Source organism: Vanessa atalanta, chromosome 4 (assembly GCF_905147765.1).
Source record: "Vanessa atalanta chromosome 4, ilVanAtal1.2, whole genome shotgun sequence".
NCBI classification, from domain to species: Eukaryota; Metazoa; Arthropoda; class Insecta; order Lepidoptera; family Nymphalidae; genus Vanessa; species Vanessa atalanta.
This window is the reverse complement of record NC_061874.1, coordinates 1,737,000-1,762,274: the sequence shown is the minus strand read 5'-3', so window position 1 is coordinate 1,762,274 and position 25,275 is coordinate 1,737,000. Positions and strand designations below refer to the sequence as shown.

At 32.7% G+C, this 25,275-nt stretch overlaps 1 protein-coding gene across 2 annotated transcripts in view; it reads left to right on the top strand.

The window, feature by feature from the left end:
* The window catches only part of LOC125077734 (protein scalloped), a 77,476-nt gene that overhangs the window by 10,564 nt on the left and 41,637 nt on the right, over nucleotides 1-25,275 (top strand). The gene's annotated exons all lie outside the window — the stretch shown is intronic.

Below are 25,275 nucleotides of genomic sequence, written 5' to 3'. Positions count from 1 at the left end.
TTTAACAGTTATCGTTCTGTTTATTATCGCCTTGATTACATTTATCTATTGGATTTAAGATATAAAATGTTCCACGCGTCTATATTTATTGATCATAGTCTTCCACTTGATTAACTTAAGGCTATATATTATAAGCAAGTAGGCTATTTAATAATAAATGTGTCAAATCAGTAATTATGCCACCATAACTGCTTTTACTTCGGGTACAATAAAAGTTTTATGTCTTTGTGATCTTTGAAATGTCCTTTTTCGTTATTTAATGTATAATTGTTATTATTAAAACTACCGGTCCCTATTGGAAAGGTTTAATTTCATCATAACTAGCTGTGTTCCGCGTCTATGTCCGTGTTAAACTTATTTTACAGTAACTTATATATAACTGATTTATATACTTAGAAACACAGGAAATCTCACGTCAAATTTAATTAAGAACTATTCAGTAATTCTGACGTTGAATTAAGACACAGACAAGACAGAGTTACTTTCGCATATCTACCTTTAAGATTGATATTATGTCACAAAACACAATCTTTGTGCAATATTTAATTTGTTATATATTTATTTTATTATATACTTCACTCAGGGCCGGATTTAGGGTGGGGCAACCGAGGCAACTGCCCTGAGGCCTCCACATGAGAGGGGCCCCCACAAAAGAGATTCCGACGAGTTAACAAATATCTTGATATAATCAAATTATAATAATGTTACTAAATACTATTTTTAAAGTTACCGATACAAGTAAATAAATTATAGCTTACTGATTGAAATTAAAATATACTAATTTATACATAATATAATTATTAGAGTTAAACGCCTCTGTTAGTCTAGCGCCTCCACTTCTTTGTGGCCCCAGGGCCTTAAAATTCGACTCTGACTTGACTAACATAATAAACTTGTATGTGGAACTTGGAGGATAATAACAGTTTTCCCGCGGTTCCGTCGATGTTTTCAAACTGCGGTGGCTTACATCATTGTATAATTAAATATATCATAAATAGATGTTTGTTTATATATAAAACATGCGAATACTATTATGTAATGATTTTAGCACAATTAAAATCCGTTCATCAAACATCGAAATTATCGCTGGCGCTTTTAGACACAATCAGGTATTCATGGGATTTCGTTAAACTAAGCGTTGATATAATGCATACATTTCGTCGACGTTCAAAAACGTCATCTTTTCGAGAATCCATAGTGAATATCATAGATTAATCAAGTTCTCAACCAATGATATCGCGTACATATCATTATCCTCTTATGGGTGTAATACATCAGCTACGGGAGCGAAACCGCGGGCGCAACTTAGCGTAAATATAAGCTTACAAAAACCCAAATAGTTTAATATTTGAAGTATTTTTTTGTGAAGTTAATTTATAACAACTTCTACCCAATTGCATTGTCCATAAGAAGTTCCAAAAAACAGTAATTAGTAGCTCGATGTTGTTACTCGTCTATTACGCGCATTATCTCGCTTAATTATAATTCCTGTCCAATTCTTATCGCTGCCTATCTTTTCTGCGAAATTAATGATAACAAATTGTGACGTCACGGTTTTTTTTGGTAACATAAATTAGTATTCAATATGATTCTCGTGTGATTTCCTCGAAAGTTAACACAGAAGTGTTAGTTTTAATCTTTTGTTTAGGGATTATTGTAAGAATGATAGTATTGGGCGCTCACAATTTGTGTAATTTTATTTCAGAAATTAACATTAATTTCGTAATAATATTTTAAACTGGGCGTGTATTTGCATAACTTGGACTTATGTTTAACTCGTTAAGTTATTATACTTAAGTTAAACCTTTTCCAAAAAATTCGCAAGCGCAAATAATTTGCCAATGGCAGAAATTAAAAGAGACTGCTATTAAATATTGATGTTTTTCTTAAAAAAATATTGACAAATGCGGTTCATCAAATCAATATACAATTAAATAAAAGAAAAGTTTTTTTTGATGATATTTTTAACATCGTACGTTGATAAGATTGGCGATGGGATATGGGTATCAAGTTCAAGATTATATTTCGATAACAACGAATGCGTTATGTAAGTCATCGTATTAAGATAAAGAATACGATTTTAACCAAACATTTACGTCTATAATGAGGCCGTGCAGAGCACTTAAACATTAATATGTATCTTTGGGTTTCTTTTTTTATTTTTAACGTACGGAATCAAAATATACTTTATTTAAGTCATTTTTTGCAAGACATTATATTGTTGTTTTATATCAACGTAATGTTAAGCTGTTAGATACTTTAGAAAAACCAATGAAATTATCATTTACATTTAATCTTGAATTAGAATAATAATGTAATTAGATTCCATGGATGGAAGCTATAAGAAGTGGTTTATCCTTTATAGTGCTTGTCTATGGGCTAAGGTGACTTATCATCATGTGCATCTGCTCGCTTTACAATAAATTAAAAAATCTTTTAACCATTGTTTGTCTTCTTGAATTCCATGATCAACATTCGTAAGGGATAACCAACTGCATCTTCAGAATTTGAAAGCCGTCTAAATATTGTAATGTATTAATGTTGACAAATATCTTTTAAATCAAAATACTCTTTATTGTACACCAGTAAACATAAAGTTGAATCACATTTAAGAAAGATGCACAGGAGGCGGCCTTATCGCTAAACAGCGATCTCTTCCAGGCAACCTTAGGGTAGAGGAAAGAAACAGATATAGAAAGAGGTAGGGGTGTACAATAAACATAATATATGAATACATTACAGTGAAATAATAATATATTTAAAATAAAATAATGTACAGTACCTGGTAGCTAACAAGCATACATATATATACTATCATATTATTGGTTGAAATATTGACGATTCAAAAATGCTTTATATAGTAAAGTTTACTTGAATATAATGCATTTGATTTATGAAACTGATTTAGTCGAGACCTTAATGTGAAAAATCTTTTGTAAATAAATGTTTTATTAAAAAAATATGTAATAATTTAATATCAGATGTTGTCATTTTCATATAACGTTCAGTTATTACGTTACAAATGTTATCTTTTAATCATGTAAATAAGGTTGTACTTCACTTACATACGTTTACGTCGGTACGTTTAAATTCTGAAATTAGTAAGATTATAATCTCTCTTTATTACTACTCGCTAATAGAATTAAGTGGCAGTAAAAGTATTATTTATAAGCCGATATAAGCACAGTGGATATACCGCATGGATTTTAACTGAAAATCCTGGATTTATTTTCCGGTGGCATAGATGTCACTTGCTTATTTTTTGTTTATAATTCGTGGTGAAGAAACCATTCAAAAGGAAATGTTTAATAGTTAGATGAAATTCTGACAGATTTAGAAGTTCTTCTCTCCCTAAGAAGACCTTTATTAGCAGTGTCGTTACGGGCTCTTAATCCGCAGGACTGTGGAACCATAGTAAAACATGTATTGATGATTTTAATCTGATCTAGTATTATCATTTCCTTAACAATGTTTTCATTTCTAGATAAGTGATATTCATAAATAAATATTAAAGTACGATAAAGCTTCAGCTGTTAACAGAAACGTTACTTGTTCGACCGGATTAATATTTTATCGCCGAACCATTATTAAGGTCAATACAATTGTCTGTTTCTAAGATACTTCTGATTTGATACCGTGAGAACTTCAAGGTATGTTGTGATCGATGCTAACGTCAGATTGATCGTTAAACTAAACTGGTATTTATTTTTAGACAACCATTAAAAAACGAATGTCCGAACAAAGTATGCTCGCTGCTATTTTATATTCGATAGAACGAAATATTTAATTGAATGTTGATATTTGTATGTAATCGATTCTACAAATTTAGTTTGAATTGCTCAACGTTATACGCTCGTGAAAGGAAAATAGGAAAACAATTATGCCTCAAAAATGGTAATATCGACACTGCCCTCAATGGAAATTTGTTTCCTTTTATCTTTGGAGAATATTGTAAATGTACGAGAGATATATAATTTAGATTATGTTTCTGAAACGTTTATCAAAGTCAGATTAACTAATTTAGGTTTAACCTGAACGCTGATTGGACGTCTATGGCGTCATTAGCTGTTATCGACCAATGAACATAAAGTAGGGCTTAAAGTTAATGTAACCTAAACCGTTAATACAAATAAAAATTTTAATAAGCATATAGCTTGTGTTCTTTTCCGATTCGAGTTCGGTTGAGAAACGAAGAACGAATTCGTTTAAAGTAAGAAATTCTCGCTCCTTTAAAGTCAGACAAATCGTCAGCGATTCGATACCATTACTTGGGGTTAATTGCTTTTCGGGATGTTTATAGTAAACGATTGATTAGCCAATTACCTTCAGGGATTCCTGTATCTGCTTACAATACAAAATTCGTTGGAAATAGTTTTTGTGCTACAGTTTATGTGTGCTAAGTTTAAGTTTAACAATCTTAGCACAAGCAACGTTTTGTGGTTTGAAAGAGACACTTCGGGACGCTTCTTTGTATCAGTGTAAAATATTGGAAAGATTGGATGGGTAGATGTTTGTGACGCAATCACGCAAGAATGGCTTAGCAGATTATAATGAAATTTAGTTTAGAGCCAGAAATTGCACATAGGTTACATACTTTTTAACCAGGTAAAATATACCATATACAGCAAGACCAATAAACCACCAAACTAGTATTTTTTATAGCCATAGATAATGGCGCTGTAAGAAATATTGACCATTCCTTACATTGCCAATGCGCCACCAACCTTGGGAAGTAAGATGTTATGTTCCTTGTGCTTGTAGCTACACTGGCTCACTCACCTTTCAAACCAAAACACAGCAATACTAAGTACTGTTGTTTGGCGGTGGAATATCTGATAAGTGGGTGGTACCTACCCAAACGGGCTTGCACAGAGCCCTACCACCAAGTAAGCCTAACCAAAAAAATAATAAGTAGTGCAAAAGTTCAAATTTTTTAGCGAATTTTTGGTGATTATTTCTCGCGCCTTATGAAGATATATTTTTTTTATTAATATAATTAGCATAAACATACACTTGTAAGAGTTGATAAATGAATCTGTTTTTAATTATTGATATTGACGTATTGATAATAATTGATGAGTTGTAAAATGTTTCATTAACATTAATACGAGTATAAAGTATAATTATTCAAACTTTGCCCGCGTTTCTATGACAGATAATTTGTAACACAATAACGTATTGTAACAATCTTGCAATTAATGAATTTAAATTGATTTGATAATTTGTATTTGACACAGCTAAGTCTTTAATTAGTTGCATCGTTAATTATGCCAAGTAGTAGAAATAAGTTAGAACTAAAAAATCTGTTTTCACGGAAGCTCAAAGATAAATAAAGACTTGTAAAAGCGCGCTCGAGTATTGTTCATCTCGCACTGACCTCGGCTTCTTTTACGAACGTTAATAATAAAGAGTCGGGAAGTACGACGGATGCAGTGAGTGCAGCATGCGAACCACGACTTCGGACGCCTCTATCGGCCCCGACGTGACATAACACCGCTCGCCCCGCCCACGCGCTCTCGCTCACACGCCTCCAGTGCGAGAGGGACGACATAATTTCCTCCGCCGAAGCCTCCACACCGTACTGATTCTAAGAAAAGCCAACTGTTATTATCTGACGCGGATTGTTCTCGGCCTCTCGTCGTTTGCCTCGGTCTCATGAATGAATCGCGGCGCCTGCAGGTGCGCACCCTCCAGCGTTAAATTTCGACAACAATTACCCATTTCTAAATTCAGGGTAATTTTCAGCACGCCACTGCATAATTTTCGGTGGCCGATCGCTTTACTTTTGGCTAATTTCAATCAGACAGGAAGTCGATGGTAGGATCGTTGAGCCAATTAGATTAGCATATACGTGTTAAGATGCTGATGTTCAGCCGTAGATCTGCACGGCTCACGTGCCCATCACGAACCATCAGACATCAATCACAATTCAGCTGGCACTCGCTCTCGCGATAATTTGAGCGTGCATATAAAAAGATTCATTGCGCTTTGCCAATGATTGAATAATCAATTACATTTTAAATAAATACAAATAATGCTGCTGATTATATTGATAAGGTCCGAGCTCAAAATACAAACGATATTTCCATTAAACAAACATAATTCCCATACGCAAACTCCAACGCTTTTACTTTAACAAAACAATTTGTGTTAAAGATATTTAAATAGCAATATTCATTCGCTTTAAGTAAACATCTCAAAAGCTTCAAATCACTTTATTTTGAGAAAAAGACGTGTCGTTATAAAATATACGTAATTAATTAGAAGATATCAAACATAAATTAGCATCAATTGTTTTTGGAATCGTGACAGCGAATTCATATTGCAGGAAGCTTAGCGTCTTGGCACGGAACCCAGCGGCAATATTTACGAGTATACATTAAATTTGTGTATCACTTTAAACATGATATTTAATATCATGTACTTCGATGATTCACTGTATAGATTTGAAAGCAACAAAGTTATCAACTCTAGAATCTTCTTCGAGTTATTTTAATGGCATTTGAATTGCAACTTTAACCTTTGTATCGCCGTTCGTAACGACCCTTGACCATGACATTAATTTAAAACAGTACACATTATATCAATATGCTATTTTTTATGTGTTCCATTCCAATTCATACACTTTAGAGATAAATTGATCTGTTTCTGCAAAAATCCAGAGCAACAACGATTCAAAAAATAAGTTATTGTCTGTACGTCATCACTTAAACAAACAAATTCATAAGATAATATAATAAGCAAAAACCATATTTATCCGTCGTATTCAGACATAAAACATTAAAGAAATCGCCATCCGTTAAAACGAGTGTTATCATCTGATAAGAAATTAATAACGATTTAAAACGCGATCGATAAGGGGAGAAAGCAATGTGATCTTAAATGGTTCATGTTGTATTGCCTTCTCTCAGTCTATGGCGTTAAGGTTGATAGAGTTGATTCAACAGACGTAGTTAAACCGGTTGTCCAAGCACTGTCGTAACAGTAGCCTTTACGATAGTTGCCTTACAATAAAATTATGCCTTGTTCTGTCTTTATTTCTAATCCGGGCACGTCTTTCGTGTTTAAGTGAGGTTTGTTTAAGCTATATTTTAGTAAGACAACATTCATTTAAGTTTTACTCTCAAAGTAGATTATAGTGTCTGTGGTTTTTGAATAAATTTGACTTTACGTACGCATTTTATATCTTATCATTATAACGTGCCTTTAGTTCAATTGCTTTATAATGATTATTGGGTTTTATATTTCATTAAGTATTAGGTTCGCTTAATGTTTATATAAAACATGTGATATTTTATAATGTTAATGATAAACTTTCGTCATACGATTATTTGCATTAAACTAATTGATGTATCATTAATATGATATCCGTACAATAATGAGATTTAATAATGACCACGTGATTCGAGACGGCGAGCGAAATCAACCAGGCATGTCGAATAATCAATACGACACGACGATATTCAGATTTACATCCGCTGTTGCGAACTAAGCGTAGAATTTTTTCCTCTTTAATTATAAATATCAGTTTAAATATTTAAACTTTTATTAATTCGGCTGGAAATTTTTGTTTGAATTAAATTCAATCATCGTTGTTGCCAAAAAAAGTTATTATAAAAATTATATAGTCGTTCGTTTTTTTTTTTTATAAACGTCAACCACTTCAAACTTTCATTCACGTGTGAATAAGTATATACTCGTCCTCTGTTGCGAAATAAAAGTGGCCAACGACCGTCCGACCGTCCATAAAGGTACGAGCAAAATTTAAACAGCAATTTAAATTGCCACTATAATAACGTTTTGTATGAAATTGAGTCTAGCGTTTTCTCTACAAGCAAAGTGCTACAAAAACACCTAATGATTCACCGAGACGCGATGATTTCCACCGAGTCGGAAAATTCCTGTAATCTTTGTAGACTTTCTTCAGCGATTGCTACTCGTTTTGCTAATCTGAACACGCGACACTCGTTTCTGTTTGTACGCCTACTTACATTTAATTAATACCGCACAATAAATCGTCGTTCATTGGGTGGCTAATTGACGTTTCACATATTATACGTCATATTTACAAGTAACAATCTGGCAAGTGCATCGTTTCTTAGCACACAAACGTAACAAAACATTCCTAACTCAGGGCTTTATCAGCGACAAGATAAGAGACTAAAGTAGTGGTGACATCACCGCTCCACAGACTGTAGATAAAGAAAGTGCTCAGTAGGTAACCCTATAAAAGATAAGATGTCATTTGGCTAATTTAAAACGATTTTATTTTAAAGACTCAGTGAAAGTGCTGTGGCGAGTTGTAACTAATTGCTTTAATAAGCATTTACGACAACATTTAAGCAGCCTCGACGCTCGAACAAATTCTCATTTATTAAAACTCTTATGTGAAAAAAGTAAAAAGCGAGTTCTAATTCATCCTCCCGTTTTTAAACAACAGCGGAACAGCTCTACTCAAGCAAAGTTGACTGAGACAGGAGCATATCGGATTGAAACTCGAAATCTTAAACCGGTTTTCTTATATCCCGCGTCCTGCTCTAGCTTATGTCTCCGCGAATGTCCCATCTCGCTCAGTGAGTCACCGTTTTTACGTACAGCGCTGGAGACCGGCCGCTCTACGCACTTCATGGTCACTCGTTCAACTTCGTCACGCTTTGACTGCAATGACTCGACATTATGTGACACTGTATTAATGTTCAAATTAATAAGTAAATATTACTTTTATAGAGTACTTGTGTAAGAGTCGAATTGTTATCATTTCATTTAATAGTAATGTAAAGGCTTTAAGTTCGTTTAAATTGAGAACGCACATAGATATCATTTAATAGAAATACAATATATCATTGCTCAATTCAATGATACGTGCAAAAAGTTGCTGACAATTTATTTATTATACATATAGGCAACTAGACTTTAGTATATATTTTTTATCAAACCAAAATAATATTCACGATAATATTATAATTTATTAAATCGAGTTTTTGAAGCTTAATTTTATTCGTGTTTTCAAAAGCGTATCGGTGAAAGGACGTTTTACTTGTCGTGGATTTACCGCTTTTTAAGTGTTTATGTGCCATTTGGCATGTTCTCGAATAAACAAAAACGTTGCGCGTTCCCAACGAAAACCAGAGATATTTAAAAATATGAACGGGTTACCGCGTGTACCGTGTGCCTTTTAAAAGAAGCATCATTCGTAAATTCCCACACATTTGCATTATTTATTGAAATCGGTAACAATTTATTTACGAGCATGATTCGTTTTGTTGGTGTAATGAATGGCCCCGAACCGAGTGCAGCACTCGGAGGTGTAGAAAGAGAAAGGGAACTTATTCAAAAGTAGGTAATGTTTTTGCTGTTCTCGTTGTGTTGAGGCAACGGGCGGCGCGGGCGCAGGCGCGGGCGCATGATTCATCGGCGCGTGGGCCGAGCTTATTATGTTCGCTCCTCTATTCGCGTTATTACTTTTTCTTTTACATTCACATCTAGGAAAGCTTCTGTCTCGTCTATTAATTCACAATTTATTGCCATTCATTATATTATTATTATACAATGAATCATCTCATTTATACGAATACGTGCAATGTGATGTAATGCTTGTACATTAAACCAGTGTCTAACATAGCGTAATATTTGTTTTCCTGTATACAATGTAAACACACGTTCCGCAATATAAAGTTCGAAACTGCCGTTCATTAAGGCGTTATTGTTGTAATCGTTGTTATGTTTACCTTATACCGTCGGGACTAACATATCCTGCTAAATGACGGTCTTGTGTACAAAGCTGCACTTCGACCAGTTCAATCAGCGACCCGTAAGGTTTCATCTCATTGTAAACTTTCCATTTCTTATCTGTTGCTAGTAATTTAACTGCTCATTTTGTAACTTTTCTATTCATTTCTAAGACTGTTTTTTGTCGACTGTCGCCGCCATTGTTACTTGACAAAAGGTTAAATTCGACGACTACCGCTTAAAATATTACTTATTGTATTTTCCCCGGCCAATACGGATAAACATTTACATAGTATTGTGAAATGATATTAGTTGCCGAGATAAATAAATATGATTTAACGTGGTTGCGTTTATTGTTTAATGGCTACAAGGTAATATTGTTTTAGTATTGAAATGAGTTTCCTTCGATAAATCCTAAAGATATTTATAGCAGGACTTGGTATTAATTTCCAATGAGTGACTGTGATCTGATATCATCGCTTTCCAGTTTTACATTAGACTTAATTATGTACAGATGTTTTTTTAAAGGTATGTACTTATCCCCTTTTTAGATAACTAGTTTTTGTTAGATATTGTAACTTAACTTTAACAATGTCAAAGGCAATTTCCTGACTGTCTGATTTTCAACGCACAGATTTAAAACTATAGGACACATATAGGTACTACAAAATTTGAGTTTAGTTATGTACAGTCGCAATGAAAAAATAATTTTATAAATATATTGAGCTTAAAGTACTTTCTTCTAAGCATCATTTTTCAATCGTATTGTTGCGTAAAATTTAAGTATTTAAAGCACAAAATACAACTCGTTTTTTTTTAAATTATTTAGTATATTTTTAGAAGTGTTTATTTATTATTGTACAATTCTTGTAAATAACAATACGATTCGTGTATTAATCCAAGCCATACGCAGTTAAAAGGCTCGTTCTAAGCTGATATTTAACTTTGACCTTTTAAGATCAATCCTTAGTATCTATGACGCCCTATCCTGATGTCGCAAACTCTGGGTCGCTCGAATTGTGCCGCAGACTCGGCGCCGGCGCACGAACGAGCTTTCTCACCGTGGCATTGTAATGTATACGTTCTCTTCTGACGAGACCTTTATGCTGATGTTTATACATAGTGCACATTGTTGCCCTATATATAAATACGATTAGATGACTTTATTCAGCTTTTATTTTTTTTTTAATTGTTATGTACCTTTAGATCATTCTAGATGCTTAGGACGTACATCAAGCGAATATAACTAATAATTATAGTTGTTTTGAAAGATACGTTTCTAAGCTAGTTTAAACGAAATATTAATTTTACGACAGAGCTATTTCTAGGAACTCTTAAAAAAGATACGCTTGATATCTCTAAGCATACCACGTTGATTGATAAAAATGAATTTAAACATCCAATTAGGAGTTCATTAATTCATAATAAAAAAGCCGATTAGCGATTTCATCTAAAGTACATTTTCGAACAGCGCCTCGGCCATTAAAACACAAATATAGTTACAAAGATTTAATTCGCTTCGAAAGCGTCGCTAAAATTAAGCCTTAAAAGTCGGAAAGATATAACAGTAGGTAGTCATTAAAGTTACGATTGCAAATTCAATAAAAATGTCTCTCAATATCTTTTGCAAATTGATCTTAAAAATGCTCTCAGTTCGTGATCAATTGTTAAATGAAAAAGTAATTTTGCGTTTCTCTTTTGAAATTAATTTAAAAATTTGTTAAAGGAATTTTGATCTAAATTTTTATCAATGAACAGGTTCTTTATAACTTTAAAAAAAACTTTATACTTAAAAAATATTAATAGTTTAGGTGTCTGACAACAACAAACAACAAACTCGATAGATTTGTCAATTTTTTAGTATTGTAGGCGTAGGTTGGGTATTTTATTTTACTTCATGTTACTAAAACTGTCCAAAGTTTAATTGACAATGTATGCAATAGTTAATATTTCTTACAATCCCAATGTCTATAGGCGGTGCTGACCAAGTGATCACCAGACGGACGAACCTTTATCATCAAAAGAACCTAACGACAAAACATTTATCAAAATTAAATAAATATTTGTATAAATATTAAGAGATAAATAAAGTTTTCCCGCAAATTAATGGATATAAATTAAAAAAGCCTTATTTTATTATTAGTTCACAAAATAAATAATAACAAGTTAAACAACGCTTTAGTCACGATGTGGCCGATATCGCAAGTCATATACAATGTATACAACTTTTTTGAGACAAACTAGAATTATTTACCCGTAAAAACAGTTCCGAGAATTATTCGGTCAGTAGATACGTTACAAGTGACTTAGTTGAATTTCTAAAATTTTTGCCTTTTAATTGTCGTACTAGACATTCAAAATTTCCTAAATACATTTACAGTCACAAAAAACTATTACATATATTTAATAAACTAGCTAAACCTGTGATGAACAGTACCCAAACCGTCACCCCCATTTCACTCCATCGAGGGGAGAATTAGAAAAGCCTACTTCCCTATAAAAAAATATAAACAAAACTATAAACTATCAAACTATCTCCGTACCAAATTACTTTGGAGTTACTTTTGCATTCCTAATATTAGTATAGATTCTATCTACATTGAAATAAAATGATGATTCGATTACGTTTTTATTTATACAGTTAGCATATAAAATAGTTTTTAAAATATACCTATTTATACTAGCAAATCACATGCCGGTTAGCGGAAAAATAGTGCCTGAAAAGAATCATCAATCATCATCAAGAATCACCTAATATAACCAAAATTTACACGATCGTTTTAGAATAACGAATTTACTCGTACTCTATATATAAATATAATTCTTCAATAAATATAATTTATTTCATTAATTCAATCAGTTTCCCTCTTTCTTACAAAATAACTGTAACAAGGCAATTGAATTTTCTTAAGTATTATTTTATTTCCATAGAAACAATTCGCTATTAATTACAACTATAAAGTATGTACATATAAAGTTGTGTATATATATATATATTTACGTACGTATAAGTTCTTAAAATATCATATTTTTTTCAATAGATCTTATCTCGAAATCGCAGTTTAAATTTGAGGCACTTGAGCACTGAGTTGTCTTGTGTTTAAATTGTGTATATAATTGATCACGTGTTCGACGGTGGAGAAAAATATCGTGAGGAAACCTGTATGGGCCGGATGCAAATCCACCACGTGTCTCGTGTCCACTAACTTGCACTGGAGCAGCGTGGTGGAATAAAATCTTAACATTATCTTTAAGTGGAAGCCTTTGATCCGATGTGGCATATTTACGAGATGTTACCCTAATATACGTTATATTTACATTCTTCTATAATTATATATTATCACGATTCTTATTTCTTGGTACGTGTAAACTACTGAATTGTATGCTATAATTTTTTGAGTTTCGTTAATTTTCTTCTTAATTACCTTTTTTTACTACTTAATGCTCAGCAATGCGGGCGGGTAACAGCTAGTGTATTATTATATATATTTGTATATACTTATAATTAATTGGAAATATATGAATATGGTATATGTGAGCCGAGATAACCCACTAGCTACAACACGTTCGTAACCGAAGATTACTGGTTAAGACGCGTCCAAGCACAACTGAATTCTCTAGTGCCTAATTTGTGTTTATAATAAATTATAATTCACTATAATTCACCTCGTGTTCGGCTGTGAAGAAATACATCGTAAACCAACCAGCATGTCTCTAATGGTAATTTACATCTGTATCATCCAACGCGCATTGGAGCAGCGTTGTGATTGAGCTCCACTTCGCCTCAAAGAATACAACTTACCCAAGCTGTGAGACGTTAACTTAACTTTTTTAACTAGTTATCTGTGGAGTTGTTCACTGCCTTTTAAATATAAAATTCATGAACCTGTTGCGATCTCGTTGAAAGTGAAAATAAACGCTACTTGACATTATTACGCCTTCGAATATTGTATCGGCGAGATCAGTTCTGTATCAATGTTTCTAGCAATTATAAAATATATCATACTTTTATTATATTAAACGTAATTACATGAATGCCGAATAAATTATGCCTCATTTTTTATAATTGCAATTTAAGTTCTCTTTGAAATCACTAATTGGATTTTTTTTTGTCTTAAGTATTTATATGATAGCTCTACGCGTCGCGGTTTCGTTCGCGGAAAGTTTAATTTATACGTAATTTTGCTTAAAAGTATGATATTACGTCGATAGGAGCATATCAATTTGATGACGATAAGATTGCATCGTGAGGAAACCTGCATGTGTCTAATTTCAACGAAATTCTGCTACATGTGAATTCCGCCAACCCGCATTGGAGCAGCGTGGTGGAATATGCTCCAATGCTTCTCCTCAAAGGGAGAGGAGGCCTTTATCCCAGCAGTGGGACATTTACGGGCTGCTAATGCTAAAAAAAAAAAGTTTGAGTCTTCGCATTACAATTGTAACTATATTACAATACGAATGTCTCAAAATTACAAGTTTAACTCTTTATTATACTGCGTAGATAACGTAAATGATTCTGTATGATGATATTTGCTTTCTGCCCGAGATTCTCAATGGATACTAGTCTTCTACACGGGACTTTTTTGGTAAACATATATGTGCGTAAACACAAGTGCAGACAATAAACTATGCAGAATAGGGAATACCCTCTCATAATCCGATGGGATGGCAGATCCGACATGACTGGAGGGAGTTCAGGCATCTGCTTTACATGCTTTCCGAGGCACAATAATTTACACTGCTAGCTTTCATAAAGATACAGATTGAGAGTTTCTTTACAATCAAATTCAATAATTTTTATTAGCCCGACCCAAGCTTGAACCGAGAACATCGTGATCTGCCGCCATATGATCTAGCCACTAGGACATGCAGTCAATATAGTATTTGGATGGTCATGGCATAGCCATTAATAACATTGGAAAGGTTATTAAATTTATTTCGAGTTTATGTGAACTTTGTGAAATCGTCGACTTAAATCAAAATAGACGGGCTGTAAATGGCCGTACCGTTCCCACTTTGATTGCACTCGGTTTATGTACCGTTACTGCACTGCCGATCTAGCCACGTGTTTGTTTTAATCAACTCATTACTCAGAACGATTTACTTGAATATTTCATTCGGACTTGTAGACGAATGTACGTTTTAGTTTTACAATATTCATAACATCCTTTTCAAAGTATAAAAGAGGCATTTCAAAAAATATTATTTTTTTCATTTAAAAAAATCTAGTACCCGGTTTTTATTCTATTTAAAGACCTATTGTAATTTAAAAAAAAAAAAGAATATATTTATTCAAGGTTGTATGCGCTTTAAAATAGGTAAAGTATTTAACAGTTTTCGTGAAAAAATCGTGTTGGTGTTTATTTATGTTAAACCAGTTAGCAGTGTTAAAGAAACCTTTATGATATATATATATCTCATTAGTAAAAAAGTAAGTAAGTAAGTAGTACTTTTGGGAAACGAGGTTCAAAGTCTTCACTTTAAATCTCATTTTTCAAATGTACCAATTTGGCGCTTAAGCCTTTCCACTGATGATACATATATATATCATATTATTATAAAGAGGTACAATTTCTTTGTATATAAGGGATATCTCATATACTCTCCAGGTGATAGGTACATTATTCCTGAGTGCTATAGGGTTTAAGTTATATTTTTATCATATCATTTTCATTGTTAATAAACTGCACCCGTGCAAAGCCGGGGCTGATCGCTAGTAAGAGCAATGTTCGCAAATATGAAGACTACTTAAATGCCCAGGATCTATCATAATGCACATGCGTGTGCAAACAGGTACAATATATTAATCCCCCATTCTGATAATCCGATGGGACTGGAGATAAAAAGGGATGCATACAATGCCTTTAAAGTAGTAAATTAGTGTAAACGGCTTAACTCTGGCCTACTATTGGGAATCGACAAAACAAAATAACTCAATTATTTTTCTATCTTTTTATTGGCTCTACCCGGCATTTGAAATTCGAATTCGAGTAAGCAAGCCACTAGACCGACGAGGTAACCAATTTAAATCCCGTATATCGATTCAAGCCGCGTCTTTTGTATATAATTAATTATTCGCCCTTCATATTAAAACTATACGTCACCATCAACAATTTACATATATCATATTATAACTCGTGTTAAGTAACGAACAAATTGACAAATAATGAAAATAAATTACTTAGAATTATAAATTCTGAGTCATTTATATATGCGTTGTACCCGAATTAACGGTAAATACGTTTTATTTATAGCGACGTCGAGCTTCGTTTGTCGGTTTAGCGTAATGGCGCTAACTTATTGTTTTAATAAGTCGTAATAACTATCATTACTTTATTACACTGTAATTGATACACGATAATTTAAATTTTAAATATTTACGATTATAAACACGACAGGATTGATTGCGGGTGTTTTTATAATGCAAATAAATCGTGCAAAGGAAACCACTAAATATGTCCAGGAAGTTATTAATTTATTTCATTGGCTTTTAAAATGCTTAAGCTTGTTTCCACTTGCTTATTTTTAACCAACATTAAATTAGCAATGTGCTTATTATCTTTAAGCAGCCGGTTTAGTTAGAAGGGTCATCTATGTTACAGTATTGTGATATTATATATGTTCATTTAATGTAATAGAAAATAACGTATTCGATGTAATATAATATTTCTATGTTGTTTTAGTATGTTAATATGAATATTTAAAATAATTACTATAAAAAACTGCGCGAGTAAATTTTAATAAAATCTAAAAGCTGGTGACAACGGTATCATACGAACCTGTTGTCGATGGTGGAGCGTCGCGGCAAATCAGTTTGGTGTAAGGGAGGCGAAGTGGGGCGAGGGGGGAGCACACATGCATTATTCAAGGCTCATTTCTATTCAACGGCGACAGGCCGCCCGATAAAAACTTCTCGTTTGACAACTCGGACGCCTGCACCCTTTGTACTTACGTCATGTACACTAAGCTTAACACAGTCTTAGCGAATTCATAACACATAGTGTCAAGAATTATGATATACGTATCAAAAGTTATATCGGTCTATTTTACAATGCAAAGTTCTCTGAAAATATTACTATGAAGGTTGAAATTATACGAAATAATAAAACGTAACAATCTTAACTTACAACTAATTTCAAAACATCTTCATATGGAATATAGAGAGCAACTGTTAGCAATAAGTTTAGTGATGAAACGTTCGCAGAAATATCTTGTATCACGTCCAAGTAACATCCGGTATTAGCACTTCATAAAGCGGAGCGAAACACGCGTACACGAATTAATTATTTTTGACAAATACAGTTTCATATGTAATTTTATACGTTTACAATAATAATAACACATCATGGCTTATTTATTATCTGGGGCACTTCGTGCCTTTTTATTTAAAAAAAAAAAAAACACGAGAATGGTTTGAAATTTACGCGTTGTTTCATAATTATATTGTAATTATTTAATATATTGAATAATAAGCGTTTTTAGATATACAGTTTCGTAACGTCGGTTACGAAAACCTTCGTCTGGAAATTGAAAAAAAATAAAAATAAATGACTTAATATTCTATATTGATGCGTGTAAAAGCGACGATCAAGACTAAATCGGGTCAGCAGTTTGCTATATGACACGCGGTGGTACAATCATGACTACTTATATTTTGACACAATAATTGATGATAAAGGCTATCGATAATAACATTTTAAATCATATATTACAATTTCATTACATGCTTTACTGAGTTAATTATAGAATTACATTTATTTCTTTTATTTTGTTAATATTTTTTTTATTTATATGAATGTATGCCTAATATCCTCAACATTAAATTACAAGAATATAACTAGAACCAATCACATAAACTGACGACTGACTGATTATTAGAGAATTAACAATCTGAACATTTTATATGAAATTCTATTTTCTCAGTTTATCAGGAGTATTCCAACAATAAAAACTCGAGTTTTTTTTCAATTGATTCAAGCCAACTTACGAGCCCTCAATAGTCACGCGACATAATCGATACTTTACGGACGAACTGACATTTGTTACATTTAAATAATGCTGTCTCAGGTTTAATTTAATATCAAGCGATGAAACCGGTATCGTACTCCTCACTATCACAGACAGAACATCGACAAAGTACAGACTACAAGATTTTGTATAACGATATTGAATATGAACGCCATGAAATATTCACACGGTGGTTAGATTAGCTACTCTCGAAATGTACTGGTAATGTGTACTAGGTTTTGTTAAAATTTGGTTACATCTGTATGTCGTTTAAACCATAAAAATATGGCAGTGTTTAATGTTACAATATAAATACTATCCTATCTTGTGTGACACGTGCATATCCAATCCAATCGTTTAAGAGGAGTTACGTTAAACGCACACGTACAGAAGATTTTTGTATAAATATATATAGAAATCAAAAACTTGCGAAGTTTTTACATTATTTACATAATTTAATTCATATACATACTGCAGATATCAGTTTTTCAAAAAAAAAAACGACCTATATTTTCTTTAAATCTTTGTTGGCATTTGTATTAAATGCTTTATTGTGACTGTTGAGAATCATCATATATACATTGCGTTATTTAGTAACACAATATATAATATTATTCGATTATTATTATACAATATTGCTTCTTAAAACTGATGAGCTGGTAGCCCGCTCCGATTTGATATCCGCATAAGATTTACCTTTTCCATCCACTGGAATAACATCATCCCTTTACAGCGTAATAAATAACATTAACAAAAATCTTGTTTTACTTTGGTCCGATGTGAATACCCGCCTTTAGTAAAGCAGAGGTTAAAGATCAAGTAATCATTTTTAACGATCCTTAGGCCGACAAAAACTCAATCACCGCGTGATCGATTCGGCCTACTTCTCTCAAGGAGGTGTCTTCGAATGACTCAATTTAGCCACTGGTTCTTCACATTAAGTAACTTGACCAGGAAAAATTTAAACTATTCTTGGCACTTAAGTATATAAAATAAAATACATACGTATCTGTATTTTTATATACATACAAACAAAGTTATTATCGTAATCGTTGTTTATGAAATCACTTTTAAGGAACTCTAAATTCGTAATTTAATACAAATTACTGCATATTTTTCGATATATAAAAATTCCTATATCGTTCCCATCCGAAAATAAAATCTCCAAAAGTTTTATTTGCTTAATAAATAAATCGGTTCTAACTTACCTCGCGACCGCGGCGTTAGAATGAAAAGCGCACGGACGTTTTCTACACAAACTACGTTGAAATACTGAACTGCAGTGCTATTCCGTAAGAAATCACTTCGTACCTCACATGTGACATGTTGAAAAGCGACTTACAGTGATATGCTATATTGACGCGTATATCCTTTAAATTTTATCGTTATTTTAGTCAATGTCGCGTTTTACTTTTTGACATTTCACGGCTGCTCGACGGTGGGTTTCGAGTGTTCTTACAGAAAAGCTGAGCTAAAATCGCCTGTATTTTTATACATAAAAAATTAAATTGTCTCTACTACTATAATAGAAGTACATATTTTTAACAGACACTTACGATATTATCGTGTATTACCAGTTTATCTAACATTATTTATAAATGTCTGAAAATACAATAAAATAGTTCAAAGCTTTTGATTATTTGCAATATATATTACATGTATGTAACTCATTAAAGATTGAAAGTTCTCTTGCGACAGCAAGACGTGTAAGCTGGTTTTGAAAAGTAGTTTAATAACTCCACATTTTCAAAACCATAAAATTGCTTTAATTTATTATTTTATAAAAAAATAAATGTAAAACGAGTATCGAGTACAGATAATTGAACGAATGCAAATTAAAAGAAATGATGTAAGTTTTCTTTATAAAATCTTTCAAAACATATTATTTATAAACATAAGCTTGATCGTGTTTTAAATAAAATCGTAACTATGGCCAATACGAATAAAATTAAGTTAAGGTCCGATATCAATTTTATAACCTGAAGTTACACTGAACCCAACGCAAAAAAAAACCATCAAAAGATAATAAAAAATATCCATACATAAATAAAATAATAATACAGTCGAAGGCAGTAAAAACAATCGTCGGTAAAATATATGAGAAACGTCGCTTAGTTTTTTACGATTTAATTTCATATAACAATATTGATCACGTCCCTATCGTAAATTGAACAGAAGCACACGTAAGCTATCACGGTTCGTTTGAAAACCCTCAATTATTATTAGCCCATATGACAAGTGGTCGGGCGACATCGTGCGGAAGTCGGGCTGGCTGTTGGCACACTGCCCGTGACCGAACTACTGTTACACGGCGCTGATCTGCTCTCGTACATGCAATCGACTGGAAAACAGACGAGTTGAATTTTTCGAATAAATGTTTTAGTCTTTCGTGTACACTTTGAAATGCTAAAAGTTTTATATCTTGTCGTATCATATTTAAATCGTAGGTTTTTATATTCTTCGCTGTGAATTCTTATAGATTTGTAAATAAAAAATAAGACTTATAAATCATTTAACGAGAGGTTCCTTTGACTTGTTTCATATTGAAAATAAATGCACCTTTAATATTGTTCCAAATATGTATGTCAATTTAGATAGGATTCTGTTTTGATTTTGTTTATGTAACGTTTTATGTGTATTTAAAATTGTAGGGTAACTTGTTCCGGTTTTATCCGGTTATATAGATTATCAATAAAGTATTGTATTTGTTGAAATGCAATGCTAATACAAAATTAATTAACATGTAGCAAATATTATTAGGACATTTATAGTGACACTAAAATTACTATTTAAAGAATATGCTCTTTCATTTATTACAATGACCTAAAGGCGATGAGCTGATCAAAACTCATTTTCCCGCGTGAACTTTTATGGTCTGAGATTTACTGTCACAAAGGCAATATTAGTACTTAAGTATATTGCATATACGATATAAGTAGGTATATATGTAGACATGTTTTTAAATTATTAATACATAACAGATGTTTTAAATATGCAAGTAACAACGCGCAAATAGCAACGAATATAAATCTTATTAGAGTTCGTTAACATACAAACGATTACTTAAATTATGTATATACAGCACACTATACGGTCATTTACACATACATATAAAATACTACACACATACAAATGACAAAAGAAGATCTTCTCGATCAGAAATGTATATAACAATACAGCAGTATCTTCACGCAGTCATTTTTTTAAATATGTATGAGCTAATATATAAGCAGATGATCACTTTCTAAAATCAATTTATTTGTTTAAGTCAGACATAATGGTGTTTATTACCTTTTCAGGCTAGACGGCTAGAGTAATACCTTTAGTAAGTACGCTTCCAGTGTACATAATGTTTACGTCAATGCTACCACAAACTCTGACGCCATCCTGGTTTTTGACACGTGACTTGCTTTTATGTATCTATTTAAATAAGGCGTTTATTCGCTTGCTTAATCTCTGGTTCATTACAAAAAATACTTTTTTTTTATTGTTCCATTCTGTGTATTCGGTACGATTTGATAATTTTATTTAGATATGATTTTATAAATGATTTTTTATTCAAGTTACGATAAATCTTGCCAAAAAAAACGTATTTTATTGCAAGTATGTAAAACAATAATTTACATACTTAAATTAATGATTCAATTGTATTTACCTAAAATAATATAAATAAGTTATTAACAACATATAAGGTCAAAATATTTACTCAAAACTGTCATTAAAATCGCATTTTTATATTGCATCGAAAAAAAAACATTAAACATAACTTCAATATATCAACCTAAATTTATATTCGTATTAAAATGTAACGTTTCCAAAATTTAATTAAAGATTCATCCCACACATACTAATAACAATTAAAATCTCTTAATCTAATTTACCATATTAAATTGTTTTGTGACCACCAATAGTGCGTACGTATCAATCCAGTAATAGAAATTGTAGCACAAAATCCATTTCCAGTTAAACACACACATATAAAATTAAAGTAAATCTTTATAAGTGTGTAACAGTGTAGTCACATACATTTTACACGCGAAACGACGTACGTTCAATAATTTCACCGGATCGAAATTCGCAATTTCATAATGATCCCAGCAGTGCTAATGGATTATCTAGTTATGCAAACATGACAATTCTTCATGAATACCACAATAGCCCGCATAGAAACGCTGATTGCTTGTGTTGCAAGTATTCGCGACAGCCGCTCATTTTCTAATTACGCTTCGCCTGTTGCATTCGGATTGCGTAAGTATGGTTTGATTTATAAAAGCAATTCACACAAAACACGGAGCACTAGTAATATAATAAATAAATAAAACTTATTACATATTTTTTTTATTGTTTTTCATTTACCAATTGCATGTCCGTCTTAATGAGTTTTATGGAGATCGTTCCTTTGTTTTTTTTTTAGAGCCAATGTGTGGGTATGTTTGTTTGTGGTGTTTTTCTATTCATATTATATTGCAGGCTGAAGTAGACGTGTTATGTGATATGATTGCACAGATAATAAGAAATCCTGTAGTTTGTATTCGTTGATTTTTATTAACCGATGAAACAAAAGGACGATCTGAAATCGACGCATATATTTCCTTTGTTTTATTGTTAAATGTCAAAAGTTAGATAAAATGCTTATAAGCGATCAAACAAAACGCATTTTTTTCTTTGTTTTCTCTGTAACCATTATTTAAAAAAATCTATGGAGTCAATTAACTTATCATATGTATAATATATTTCTATGGATTGGATGATATTACAATAATTTAAAGTCCAAAATTAAAGGTACAAGGTAAAAAAATTAAAGTCATCAAGACAAAGTATTTCTAAAAAGAGATTACGAGATTTACGTAGAGTAGAGTAAAGGGAAGGTGTAGAGTTTATCCAGTGACGTTGGTATGATTACGCAGATTTTAGCGGGTTTTCTTCACCGTTGAAAATGAAAGGAATTATAAATACAATTTAAGGTCATGTAAATCAATAGCCCATTCCCAGATTTGAACCTGTTTCCCTTAAGACGCATCTTTATTCAATAGATATCGCCAATTTGTACTGTACTTTTTTATCACTGAACGCTCTGTGTTACAATAATGCTACGAACAGATGTAAATTAAATTAAATTTTGTAATTCAATAAATGATCTTCTATTTTATTTAAGTCTTCATCCATAGTTTTCTGAACATATTGTAATTCATTTTATACTTTATCGCGAGCACTAAACACCCAATAAGGAAAAACAATAAAGTTGGTAATTAAAAAAAAAATAAACATAAAAAGATAATTATCTCAATAGGTGGTGGATGCGTCAGGCTAGGCGTGGTCATATATGGCTATGCAACAGAACACACTTATATGTCTCGAAAGATCCTTGTTTTTTTTTACAACGTTTATGTGCTATTGCAAGCGAGGAATTCTGCTAATCGTCGGTGGCAACATTTTGCGCGCGCTTACACTGTCGCCGCGGTAAATGAGAGCAATTTAAACAAGCAGCCTCCTCGACTAAGCTCATTGTGAACTACCACCGTTCGAAATAGGTTTGGTTTCGCAGATTGCTCTTTGATTTGCGTTAAGTACATTGAAACATTATTTCCTTTACAAATTTAATTTTGTTTCTAGTTAATATTGCTTATAATGCTAATTACCCGGAGACACTGTGCTCAAACTCGGGTCGATCCAAATTAAAACTTATGTTACAGTTTTTCTGTGGACCAATTTTAAGTAAAAAGAACGGAAGTTGCAGCTACGAAACGCTTCTGGTTTTGCGTCTTAAATCTCTCCGTTCGCTTGGAATTGCGGTCCCTTTGGATAATATGAGAGGAAATAAAGAGTGTTAACCAGTCTTTACGTACACACTTGTACACGTGATTGTTGCCGCGACAAAAATCTATCGGGAAGACATCACGTCTAAAATGAAAAAGAAAAAATACACTTCGATGTTATGAGTAATATTATTTTGTCAATTATATTTAGTGTGATACAATATCCTTGCTCGTATCGTACTTGCCTAGACGCAATATGCAGGCGCCGTCGAGTGAGGCCTCCCACGCGTTGACCCGAGACCCGAGTAAATCATCAACGCGAGTAATGTCGGCACTACACCTAAATAGTCGGATTCAAACTTTTATATGTAAGAGGAAGAAATGAGTAGGAATAATGACCAATAAAATTGCCACAACGCAAACCACATCTCGTGTATCTGTTGTGCGAGATTGTTTAACATTGACGGTTTTGTCACGGAGTATGTTGATACCATTTCTAACGAGTTTTAGTCTCGCGGTTGCGCTATCCGTCGCGCTGCCCGTCGCGTCGCCACAATCTATGCAAATCGCGGGCTCGAACTTATTACTCTCGCCTCCACTCCTTTCCAAATGCATACTAAATAGCGTCGTGCCGCCCTTTGTTTCCACTTTTTCACTTAACCGCGCTCCGTTTCAATGGGAATGCTTTTCGTTTAGTATTTAAAACACCTACGGATTTATATTTGGTCTTGTCCATTTTTTACGCGTTCGCTCGCATTCATTAGCGTTTGTTTTATAAAAAGCTTCTATAGTTTTTGCTCGTCGGACGCAGCGAAACGAGAGCGTGCTAAATAACTGTTTACTGATACTAATTAACTTTGAACATAAGTCACATTTTAATGAGATACCTGCGATTCAAGAGTTCGCTTTCATACATAGTATTCCCATGGCGTTCTTAGAACAAGACACAGAATGTAACTAGAGACGAGGCTCCCGTTCTTCCGCATACGTTCTCGCATTGCGATCCAATTATACGTGATACCGACGAGAAATAATATTACACTTATAAACACATAATTACTGTGAGAATCTTAATCGCGTTTATTCTTTTTCCATTGTCGGCGACGCGCGCCAAAAGCTAATGTTAATCCTTTATTACTGTACCTACTTAATTACAGGTTACATGAGTCGCGATATACTCGTGTACATGACGTAATGCAGCATAAATCTTAGGTTTAAGGTAATATTTATTTTTAAGCGTTAACACACAAGTACGACAATTGCTTTATAATTGCTAAATGATAATATCTGAAACATGAATATGTATTTTCCTTAAAAGTAATTAAAAAATCTCTCTTCTCGTGTTTTCGAGATCATTCCACCACGCTTTTTCAGTACACGATACAAGACACATATGAAATTAAATTCGAGCAAATTCAGACTCTCTTCAAAAGTATCGAAACACATCTAAAAATAAAGAGATCGACCAGCACTCAGTTGGAAAGAAGTTGTATTCGCTATGTGTAAATAACACACTATTTTGTAAATTTACAACGTTTTAGAATAATTAAATAAAACAATGACAGAATAGTTATTACGAATCCCGCAAAGTAAAAAAAATAAAAATAAAATAAGTAAAAATTTCACATGAAATCGTATTAAATAGTAAGAGAAAAAACAGATAGATCGCCTGTAGGTAACACTTTTACCTTACGTGACGATATCTGCCAGACGCCAGTCCACTCAACTGTAAACCGAATAAAAGAACATCGCTGCAATAAAATAAACTAATAACGTAAGT